This window comes from Bos grunniens, chromosome 6, assembly GCF_055505025.1.
Source record: "Bos grunniens cultivar Pamir isolate PY7600 chromosome 6, Bosgru_T2T1.0, whole genome shotgun sequence".
NCBI lineage: Eukaryota > Metazoa > Chordata > Mammalia > Artiodactyla > Bovidae > Bos > Bos grunniens.
Genome location: NC_141170.1, coordinates 83,007,583 through 83,018,731, shown reverse-complemented (window position 1 = coordinate 83,018,731; position 11,149 = coordinate 83,007,583).

Below are 11,149 nucleotides of genomic sequence, written 5' to 3'. Positions count from 1 at the left end.
CAAGATCAGTAACTATATATTATTTTCATTTATATTTGGTTTATTTTTCTTCTGTGATGTGATACTCCACATTTCCAACAGGAGTCTTTATAGTTTTGCATCAAAAAATAACATTCCATCTAATTTAATGTAGCTTAGACCTGTCAAGAAGAAAGGGCAAGAGGCCAACCTGCTGACTGACTAATAATTTTAGGCAGGGTCTCTTGGGGATTCAGTATCTGTATGTGGTTAATATAGGCCAGACATTTAGCTTTGCAGTTTGCTAAAATCAATTCCATCAGCTCATCTCAAGTGTGATCAAACTCTGGGGGAATTATTTGGACTGGAAAAACCACAAGAGATGGGCATGCAAACCAGAGTATCAATTTATTTGCATGGTTGATGTACTTGGCAGAGTAAGCATCATTGATCAGGGTAATGCACTAAGGAAACTGAATTAGAGATGAAAAACAGTTGCTCGCATGCTCAGCCTTAGAATTATGCAAGTTAAGGATTCTCAAAAAGTGGTCCATCCAGCTAAATTAATTGTTAAGATAATATTTTTAAACAGCTTTACTGAGATACAGGCTTCCCTAATAGTTCAGTTGGTAAAGAATACACCTTTAATGTAGGAGACCCTGGTTCGATTCCTGAGTTGGGAAGAAGCCCTGGAGAAGGGATGGGCTACCCACTCCAGTATTCTGGCCTGGAGAGTCCAGAATGTATAGTCCATGGGGTTGCAAAGAGTCGGACAAGACTGAGTGACTTTTACTATCACTTACTGAGATATAATTCACGTGTCATACAATTCATCCTTTTAAAGTGTACAACTGAATATTTTTATTGTATTCACCTCTAATTTTAGAACATTTCCAGCACCTCAGAAAGAAATCCTATACCCGTTACCAGTCATTACCCATTCCCTCTTGCCCTCAGCCCTACACCTTGAGGCAACAACTAATCTACTTTCTTTTCTATTGATTTGTGTATCCTGGACATTTTATATCAGTGGCATCCTGCAATATGTGTTTCTTTGTGACTGGCTTATTCACTTAGCATGTTTTCTTGGTTTTCCTATGGTGTATCATATATCAATACTTTGTTACTTTTTATTTCTGAATAAAATCATATTTTATGAATATACTAAATTTTATTTATCTCTTCATGGCTGATGTATATTTGGGTTAATACTAATTTGGGGCCACCATGAACAATGCTGCTATGAACACTCACATACAAGTTTTTGGGTGAACATATGTTTTAATTTCTCTTGGGTATTTCATAGGATAACTGTGGGCTTTCCTGGTAGATCAGATGGTAAAGAATCTGGCTGAAATGCAGGAAATCCCAGTTTGATTCTTGGGTAGGGAAGTTCCTCTGGAGAAGCCATGGCAAACCAATCCAGTATTCTTACCTAGAGAATCCCCATGGACAGAGGAGCCTGGCAGGCTATAGTCCATGTGGTCACAAAGAGTCAGACATGACTGAGCGACTAAGCACAGCACAGCACAGGTTAACTTTGTGCTTAAATCTGGGGGAGGCCTACCAAACTCTTCTTCAAAGGAGTTGTACCATACTTAATTCCCATCAGCAATTATAAGCATTCCAATTTTCTCCACATCCTCACCAGCACTTGTTATTTTCTATTGTTTGTTAGTAGACATCCTAATGGGTATGGGGTAGTATCTCATTGTGGTTTTGATTTGCATTTCTCTAACTAAGATCATGACATCCGGTCCCATCACTTCATGGCAAACAGATGGGGAAACAGTGGAAACAGTGGCTGACTTTATTTTTCTGGGTTCCAAAATCACTGCAGATGGTGATTGCAGCCATGATATTAAAAGACACTTATTCCTTGGAAGGAAAGTTATGACCAACGTAGATACCATATTGAAAGGCAGAGACATTACTTTGCCAACAAAGGTCCATCTAGTCAAGGCTATGGTTTTTCCAGTAGTCATGTATGGATGTGAGAGGTGGACTGTGAAGAAAGCTGAGCACCAAAGAATTGATGCTTTTGAACTGTGGTGTTGGAGAAGACTCTTGAGAGTCCCTTGGACTGCAAGGAGATCCAACCAGTCCATCCTAAAGGAGATCAGTCCTGGGTGTTCATTGGAAGGACTGATGTTGAAGCTGAAACTCTAATACTATGGCCACCTGATGTGAAGAGCTGACTCATTTGAAAAGACCCTGATGCTGGGAAAGATTGAGGGCAGAAGAAGGGGACGACAGAGGATGAGATGGTTGGATGGCATCACCTACTCGATGGACATGGGTTTGGGTGGACTCCAGAAGTTGGTGGTGGACAGGGAAGCCTGGCATGCTGTGGTTCGTGGGGTCATAAAGAGTGGAACATGACTGAGCAACTGAACTGAACTGAACTTTGGAGAAATAGCTATTCAGATCTTTCATCCACTTTTTAATTGGAGCATGTATTAACATTTCATTTGTTTTATTGACAAGCAATGTTATATTGTACAGATGTACCACATTTTATGTATCCATTTATCAGTTGACAGATATTGTGGAATAATGTTTGTATTTCTATGGAGAATGTTGGTGATGTCAGCAGGATGGAGACCCAGGGAAGTGTGTACTATAGAAATTAATTTGGTTTATGGGCCTAACTGCTGAAAGAAGTAATAGTGCCTGAAAGAATCCAGAAAATTTTATAATATACAGCTAACATATTTAAAGTAGGGGGAAGGTGAAGCAGTCTTAGTCTCTGCTCCCCTAAGAAGGTGAAGCCATCTTAGGCAAGGCAGCCAGCCTCTAGATAGCAGTTATACTTGAAGCCATGTATTAGTGCACTCTCTTTCTAGCTGTGTGCATGCTTAGTTGCTTCAGTCGTGTCCAGCTCATTGAGAACCCATGGCCTATAGCCTGCCAGACTCATCGGTCCATGGGGTTTTTCCAACAAGAATACTGGAGTAGGTTGCCATGCCTTCCTCCAGGGGATCTTCCAGAAGGTCCATCTAATTTAAAGCTGAAACTTTAATTACTGGAGAATTAAGTTACTGGAGAAACAGCACCAAGGTACAATTAGCCCATTGCCCTTGGAGAAAAAGGATTGGCAGGAAAAAGAAGGGTCAGGGTGTTCAGCAAGCAAGCTGAAATGCCAGCAAATGGAGCATTACTGAGAAATCAGGCAGAAGTGGGACCACATGAACCAGGAAAAAATGGTAGAGAACAGAGATGAAGGGGGATCATCATTGTAGGGACAGTAGCCCAGAGCCCACCTCAGTCATTTTATGTTCAGTGCAGAAATTTAGTGATATTATTTCTATATTTTACCAGCTAGAGGGTGAAAGTCCACTACCTGTCTTGGTCAGACTTGGCTTTGGATCTGAAGTCTTGAGCATACACGGTAAAAAGCCTATATTAATAGCAACGTAGAACGAGAGAAAAGCAGTGACTTCCAAGCCTCTGTAATCAAAAGATACAATCAACACTAGTTCATCTATCTATCAATCTATCAATCATCCATCAATTCTTTTCATTAGAAGAAAGTGGTAACTCCTCTTTTGAACCCTTTCTTTCAGCACTGGAACAGATTTCTGACCCTTTGGTCTAATACCAAAGCAAGTGGTAGATAGTGTTTATGCCATATTTTAAGATGGGGTGGGGGGGTGGGGGCAAATGGACCTTTAAACATCAAAATCATCCCCAGCCTGTTAAGAAGAAGCTACTATGAGAGCCTTACTGAGGGAATAGCAGGTTTTTGTCTCTTATCGCATGCTAATCCCTGGTCAGATGCTAAATGGTAGAATGTCCTGCCCAAATCCCATGTAAATTATTATTGCTATATTTCTTTTACCATCCCTTTCCAATACTATATATTTATATTTACATAAGTTAAATGTGCATATAAACTTTCAACTCACTCTACAGTTTTCTTTATATAAGCTGTATTTCAGTCCTTTTCCAGATGTTACACCTTGAATATATTGAGTGAACTAACTCTGGAGACCCCTTGCTGTTTTGGTCAATGGCATTTCTGATAGAGACTTGGGATACACCCTAATCTCACTGTTACTTATTTTATTCAGTAGTTAACCAAAATTATTTTTTATCTGTATTGTGCTTGATATAAGTCAAGAAAAAAATCCTGTCCTCAAAGAAATCATAGTCCAGGAGTGGTAGTGAAGAGGTGAACAAATAGACAATGAAATGCCAAGTAATGAACAGGTAGATGCTTTAGAAACACAAAGAAATACTTAACCCAATTCCAGAGTCTCAGACAGCTTTTGTAGAGGAAATGGCTTTCCCTGAGACTTGAAAGATGCATAGGCATCAGCCAAAAAGAGGTGGGGGGGGACCCTGGCGCAAGAAAACATGCCAAAGGGAACAACCTGTAAAAAAGCACTTCATATATTTAAGGGACTGTATCAAATAGCCAATCAGATTCTCTTTCTTGGGAAGTTTGAATGCAGGTTGTGCAGAGAAAAAGAAGAATTCAAAGAATAGTGGTGTAAGCAGAGAAACACAGTTACAAGGTCATTTGCAGGCTTCAGAAAAAGAAGCAATAGCAGATGGCTGCTTCTAAAAGAATAGCTTGACCAAGTCACCAGAGACCTTCTTACTGGACCACAAGCGTCATCGCCAAACACCAGGTGTGCTGCTCTATTCTGAGGGACAGACAAAGTCTCTCTGTGCATCTGTTGTAAGAGCCTACAAGAACTCTTTCCTTGCAGGAAACAAACCCATCTCGGAAATGACTGAGCAATGAAAATTTCAATAGTAGAACTTGAATCCGGGGATGGCTGAATGTAGTGGTTTAAATGATATCACCAGAAACAACTCATCTCTTCCTCTTCATCTGCCAGCCCTGCTTTGCTTTCTGTTGTCTTTATGTTTCCCTCATGCAAGTGGAGAAGGCAATGGCACCCCATTCCAGTACTCTTGCCTGGAAAATCCCATGGATGGAGGAGCCTGGTAGGCTGCAGTCCATGGGGTCGCTAAGAGTCAGACACGACTGAGCGACTTCACTTTCACTTTTCACTTTCATGCATTTAAGAAGGAAATGGCAACCCACTCCAGTGTTCTTGCCTGGAGAATCCCAGGGACGGGGGAGCCTGGTGGGCTGCCGTCTATGGGGTCGCACAGAGTTGGACACGACTGACGTGACTTAGCAGCAGCAGCAGCATGCAAACGTTCTCCAAGTGGCCCCCGCTAGTAGCCTCAGTTTTACATTTTACTAGCCAGGAGACCCCATTCTCCCAAGAGTTCCAGCAATAGCTTGGGTCTTGCACCTATCTGTGAACTGAACACTGTGGCCAGGGACAGGTGAACCTTCTATTGCTCTATCCTAGGTCTTATGTTCACCTTAGATCAAGGTCAGACCCACCTACTCACGTGGACTGAAGTGTGGTTCCTCAGTGGAAAATTGATCAGCAAGGGGTAAATGGAAGCTCAGAAGACAGAAACAGCAGTTCCCTTCCATAAATTGTCCTTGTGTGTCCTTCCCTCCTTGTATCTTTCAAACAAGTTTGCAGTAGCTGATGTCAACTCAGCACATTTTTGTGGGGTTATTTGTGTTTTTTTTTTTTTATTGTTTGCTCCTCATAGCCTGAAAATTCCTGGAAGAAAAATAATCATTTGAAAAATGGTCCTGTATAAAATAGATTTTTACATGTATGACATGCAATTTGTAAATAGAAGTGATGATTATTACCCTTAAGCACATATGGCTAAATTAGCCAAGTGTAAACCAAACACTGCCACACTGCATACCTATGAAGACAGCGTAGGCACAACGGCACAACCAGTGTTCAGAGCCTAAAGTAATTTAGGACTCCTCGCTCATCTTAAAGTTAACTGCATGCCTCTTGTTATAAAAGGATCATTCATCATCTCTGACTTTAAATAGACTAATAAACTTTAAATTGTCTAGCACAACTAAAGCATAGTAAGACCCTTTAAAAATTGAGTTGGCCTGGAATTCAAAAGTTGTTAACAATCAATAGGCAATGTGTCAAGTTTGACAACAGAAATAATATGCCAAGATTTAATCCTTCTGGAATTCAGAGTCTATTAGCAGAGAAAAACAAATAAAAATATAAAATTATAGTACAATTTTTAACTACAACAAAAACTGGTACTAGGTGTGTTTACAGAGGAAGAAGTAATTAAATATGGGAATGGGTGGTCTGGGCAAGGATTCCAGGAGGAGGTGATCGCTAAACTAGATTTTGCCAGATAGATTTGGTAAGTGGCTCTGAGCAAAGGGCACTCTGGAGGTGGGTTAAGGGGGGCACAGATCAAAACAAAGTCATGGTGCTGTGGAACAGTATACTTGTGTTTGCAAACTACTAGGGCAGGAATGGAAAATATGAGTTTAGGGAGCAGTAAAACATGACACTGGTACGACTAGCAGTTACTTGAGTGTCTCTTAGCCAATCAGTTGAACAAGCCTATTGTGAGAATATTTCTGATGGTGAGAATCTAAACATTTGATAGCAGGGCACTGATTAAATGTACAGTAGAATACTGCTGCTGCTGCTGCTGCTAAGTCGCTTCAGTCGTGTCCGACTCTGTGTGACCCAAGAGATGGCAGCCCACCAGGCTCCCCCCCTCCCTGGGATTCTCCAGGCAAGAGCACTGGAGTGGGTTGCCATTGCTTTCTCCAACAGTAGAATACTAAGTACGACCAAAAACGATGCTGTGGAAAGCCATTTAGTATTAGAGGAGGGGAGAAGGAAGGAGAAAGGGAGAAGGAAGGAAGGATTGAAGGAAGGAGGAACTGAAGGAAGGAAGGAGGGAGGGAAGGAGTGAAGGAGAAAAGGAAGGAAAAGTAAAGAAGAATGACAAAGGGGAGAGGAAGGAAGCGGGCGAGAGAGAGAGAGAAGGAGAAAGGGAGGAAACTAGGTAGGAGCCTGACTTAACATGACTTGCCAGAACTCGAAAGGCAGTCAGGAAACATCAAAATGGACCTTGTAGTGAGTCTTCAGCATTTCCATCCTGATTTCTCTGTGAAAGAACTGCTAAGGTCTGATTCTACAGCCTACCTTCCTTCTCTCTCAATAAGAGAACCTCGGTTTCAATTGGGGCACCAGGACATCTAGCCTAGGAAAACCAAAGCAAGCCTGTTCTTCCTGGCTACATGCTCACTCTCACAAACTCCTTGGGTGATCTGGTGACTGTATTCTGGTCAATGACTTGGAAATAGGAGAGTGGGTTCTGGAAAATATTTTTTCCTCCATAAAAAGAATATGTTCCCTTTTCCAATGGAATCCTTTTCTTTCTATTATAGAGGAGAGAAAAGGCTTTTTTCCCTCTATCCTCCTAGGGTCTCTAACTGGGGCCTTGCATATTAGACAGTGAAAATACATATTAATAAGAGAAAAAGAATTAGAGTTTATTAATACGTATCAGGCATAGATGCAGAAGAAACTCAGTGATGAGTAACTCAAAGGGGCAGTTAGAAACTGGGCTTAGAGAACATTTTCACAAGAACAATAAGCTTGTATAGAAATGACAAGACAAAGGAAAAGGGGGTTTAGGCTTTTAGAGGCAGCAAACTGTGGGAAGGCAAATATTAGGGGAAACCTAAGGAAAGGGAAGAATTCCTTTAATACGATTTGTTTGCAGACTTACCATGGTGCAGGGTTCCTATCCTCTTCATGGCCTTACAGTATCCCAGGACAGGGGATGTACGGTAATCCTCACTTCTCAGAAGTTTCTGCTTTTAGTCATATAAGGGAAACTCTAAGAAGGCTTCTTTCTGCAACTGTTGGTTCTCATTTTCCTCTGGTTCAAAATAATCCTCATTCCTAAGCGGCATATTTTGCCATGGCATATTTGAATCCCCTACACTGTCTTGAATGTGGTTTGTAAGGATATGGTTTTTAAGGCAATGGCAGCCATTTTGTAACCACACAGTGATAAAATCTATTTAGAGTCCAGTACTGGGCAGAATGGGCTTCCCTAGTGGGTCAGTGGTAAAGAATCCACCTGCCAACACAGGAGACATGGGTTTGATCCTTGGATCAGGAAGATCTCCTGGAGGAGGAAATGGCAACCCACTCCAGTATTCTTGCCCAGGAAATCTCATGGACAGAGGAGTCTGTTGAGCTACAATCCATGGGGTTGCAAAAGAACTGGACACAATTTAGCAACTAAAGAATAACAACTGGGCAGAATGCATGGATATATAAAAAAAAAAGTTATATAGTCCCTGAGCCAAAAAGTGTAATACAAAGTGTCAAGATACACACATATGAATTAACCAGAAAACAATTACAAAATAACTTACAGTATGACTCAGCATGCAGCACTGATGGGAGTCCTCAAGAATTGATGGTTGCTAACTTCCTCCTGTCGATCAGATCAGATCAGTCGCTCAGTCATGTCCAATTCTTTGAGACCCCATGAATTGCAGCACGCCAGGCCTCCCTGTCCATCACCAACTCCCAGAGTTCACCCAGACTCACATCCATCGAGTCAGTGATGCCATCCAGCCATCTCATCCTCTGTCGTCCCCTTCTCCTCCTGCCCCCAATCCCTCCCAGCATCAGGGTCTTTTCCAATGAGTCAACTCTTCGCATTAGGTGGCCAAAGTCCTGGAGTTTCAGCTTTAGCATCATTCCTTCCAAAGAAATCCCAGGGCTGATCTCCTTCAGCATGGACTGGTTGGATCTCCTTGCACTCCAAGGGACTCTCAAGAGTCTTCTCCAACACCACAGTTCAAAAGCATCAATTCTTCCACGCTCATCCTTCTTCACAGTCCAACTCTCACATCCATACATGACGACAGGGAAAACCATAGCCTTAACTAGATGAACCTTTGTTGGCAAATTAATGTCTTTGCTTTTTAATATGCTATCTAGGTTGGTCATAACTTTCCTTCCAAGGAGTAAGCATCTTTTAATTTCATGGCTACAATCACCATCTGTAGTGATTTTGGAGCCCCCCAAAATAAAGTCTGACACTGTTTCCACTGTTTCCCCATCTATTTCCCATGAAGTGGTGGGACCGGATGCCATGATCTTCGTTTTCTGAATGTTGAGCTTTAAGCCAACTTTTTCACTCTCCACTTTCACTTTCATCAAGAGGCTTTTGAGTTCCTCTTCACTTTCTGCCATAAGGGTGGTGTCATCTGCATATCTGAGGTTATTGATATTTCTCCCCACAATCTTGATTGCCTTCTGTCGATACTTCTTGCCAATCCAGCTAAAATGATGAAGTTTTTAGGCAAGATGTAACATTTAGAGAAGATTCTCATCTCAAATTCTTATCCTTTTAAAATACAGTACTGCCCCTGTTTAAATGCCCCTAAGACCTTTCAGTTAGAACTGGACATGGAACAACAGACTGCTTCCAAATAGGAAAAGGAGTACGTCAAGGCTGTATATTGTCACCCTGCTTATTTAACTTATATGCAGAGTACATCATGAGAAACGCTGGGCTGGAAGAAGCACAAGTTGGAATCAAGATTGCCAGGAGAAATATCAATAACCTCAGATATGCAGATGACACCACCCTTATGGCAGAAAGTGAAGAGGAACTCAAAAGCCTCTTGATGAAAGTGAAAGTGGAGAGTGAAAAAGTTGGCTTAAAGCTCAACATTCAGAAAACTAAGACCATGGCATCTGGTCCCATCACTTCATGAGAAATAGATGCAGAAACAGTGGAAACAGGGTCAGACTTTATTTTGGGGGGCTCCAAAATCACTGCAGATGGTGATTGTAGCCATGAAATTAAAAGACGCTTACCCCTTGGAAGGAAAGTTATGACCAACCTAGATAGCATATTCAAAAGCAGAGACATTAATTTGCCAACAAAGGTCCGTCTAGTCAAGACTTTGTTTTTTCCAGTGGTCATTTATGGATGTGAGAGTTGGACTGTGAAGAAAACTGAGCACTGAAGAATTGATGCTTTTGAACTGTGGAGTTGGAGAAGGCTCTTGAGAGTCCCTTGGAGTGCAAGGAGATCCAACCAGTCCATGCTAAAGGAGATCAGCCTTGGGTGTTCATTGAAAGGACTGATGCTGAAGCTGAAACTCCAATACTTTGGCCACCTCATGCAAAGAGTTGACTCACTGGAAAAGACCCTGATGCTGGGAGGGATTGGGGGCAGGAGGAGAAGGGGATGATGGAGGATGAGATGGCTGAATGGCATCACCAACTGGATGCAGATGAGTTTGGGTAAACGCCAGGATTTGGTGATGGACAGGGAGTCCTGGCGTGCTGCAATTCATGGGGTCGCAAAAAGTCAGACACGACTGAGCTCTGAGCGACTGAACTGAACTGAAATGAACTGAACTGAAGACCTTTCACTAAGAAAGGAAACAGACTATCAAAAAAGCATTGGGCTGGACCCTGGGCTTTAGTCTTGGTAAAGGCTCTGAACAGCTGTGAGACATCACAAAGTTTATTTAAATATCTGGCATTTTGATTCCTGATTTATAAATTAGAGTAATGATTCATTTAATTTGCTGAGCCCTTAATAGTGTAGCTTTAGGTGACAGAGATTTAGCAGCAAAAAAAGAGACATAGCCCCTGCCCTCAAAAACAGTAGAGAGACAATAAACAAATATATACTCTATCAGAATGCAGTAGGAAGTCTGCTAGAAACACATAAAGCAGGCTAGGGAGGACAGGAAGAATGACAGGTAAAGGGGGAGGGAGCTGCTATTGCATATAGAATGGATGAGAACACATCTTTGATAGGAAGGCTGTATTTCCTTTTCCTTGTGGCGTGAAGTGTATCTGTGTTCATGTGTCTGTGAACACATTGCCCTGCTTCTCCAGGGTCAGAGAAGAAGTCAAATAACTGAAAATATGTAAAAAGTGCTTGGTAAATTACTGGGCATTATGTGGACATAACGTATTGTTATTGTCATTATAATTTCAGGTTAAGTCTAAACTCCATAACTTGACATTTAAGATGCTTTACAAAACAATTTTCTAATCTACCTTTCCAGCTTTATCTCCACTCCCCTGCATAAACCTAACTTGCAAATAAAATTTTCACTTTAATTCACTTGGCAATTAATCATGTACCGACTCACATTGCTTCTCCTATTGTTTCTTCTGTTCAAATCCTTTATTATTTTCATTTCCCACAAACTCTGTGTTCCTAATGATATTTTAAACTTGTGTATGTCAGTCTTTCTATAAATTCCTTAAGGTATTCAATAATATGATTTGGCTTTGCTTCATGTACT